We start from the raw sequence: 1,241 nt of genomic DNA on the forward strand, positions 1-1,241 counted from the left end.
GATGAGGAGGTGATGGGCAGGTTTGGTATCCAGGAGAGGAACGCAGAAGGACAGATGGTCGTTGACTTTGCAAAAAGGATGGAAATGGCTATAGTGAATACTTTCTACCAGAAGAGGCAGGAACATAGGGTGACCCATAAGAGTGGTGGTAGGAGCACACAGGTAGGTAGACTACATCTTGTGTAGACGGTGTAACCTGAAGGAGACCAGTGACTGCAAAGTAATAGTAGGCGAGAGTGTAGCCAAACAGCATAGGATGGTGGTGTGTAGGATGACTCTGGTGGTGAGGAAGATGGAGAGGGCAAAGGCAGAGGAGAAGATGAAATGGTGGAAGCTGAAAAAGGAAGAGGGTTGCATGACTTTTAGGAAGGAGTTAGAACAGGCTCTGGGTGGTCAGGAGGTGCTTCCAGAAGACTGGAAAACTACAGCTAATGTGATCAGGGAGACAGGTAGGAGAGTACTTCTGAGTTATCTGGAAGGAAAGTAGATAAGGAGACTTGGTGGTGGAATGAGGAGGTACAGGAGTGTATAGAGAGAAAGAGGTTAGCTAAGAAGTGGGACACTGAGAGGACTGAGGAGAGTAGACAGGAGTACAGGGAGATGCAGCGTAAGATGAAGGTAGAGGTAGCAAAGGCCAAACAAGGAGTTTATGATGACTTGTATGCTAGGTTGGACAGTAAGGAGGGGGAGACTGATCTTAGCCAGACAGAGAGACAGAGATGGGAAGGACGTGCAGCAGGTTAGGGTGATTAAGGGTAGGGACGGAAGTCTATTGACAGGTGCCAGTAGCGTGATGGGAAGATGGAAAGAGTACTTTGAAGAGCTGATGAACGTGGAAAATGAGAGAGACCAAAGACTAGAAGATGAATGCTGTGGACCAGGAACTAGCAAAGTGTCTAGGAGAGGTGGCAGTAGAGTTTCTGACTGGGTTGTTCAACAGGATCTTAGATAGTGAGAAAATGCCTGAGGAATGGAGGAGAAGTGTGCTGGTTCCCATTTTTAAGAACAAGGGAGACGTACATGTATGAGGACTGTAAGACAGTGGTGAGGTGTGCTATAGGTGTGACAGAGGAGTTCAAGGTGGAGGTGGGACTGCATCAGGGATCAGCTCTGAGACCCTTCTTGTTTGCTATGGTGATGGACAGGCTGACAGACGGGGTCAGACAGGAATCTCCATGGACTATGATGTTTGCAGATGACATTGTGATCTGCAGTGAGAGCAGGGAAAAGGTAGAGGAGAA

At 48.0% G+C, this 1,241-nt stretch overlaps 1 pseudogene; it reads left to right on the plus strand.

The window, feature by feature from the left end:
* The first annotated feature begins 256 nt into the window (after window positions 1–256).
* Window positions 257–952, plus strand: LOC147144134 (uncharacterized; annotated as a pseudogene).
* The last annotated feature ends 289 nt before the right edge of the window (window positions 953–1,241 follow it).

Source organism: Filicampus tigris, chromosome 8 (genome assembly GCF_054856515.1).
Source record: "Filicampus tigris isolate MCC_2025a chromosome 8, RoL_Ftig_1.0, whole genome shotgun sequence".
NCBI classification, from domain to species: Eukaryota; Metazoa; Chordata; class Actinopteri; order Syngnathiformes; family Syngnathidae; genus Filicampus; species Filicampus tigris.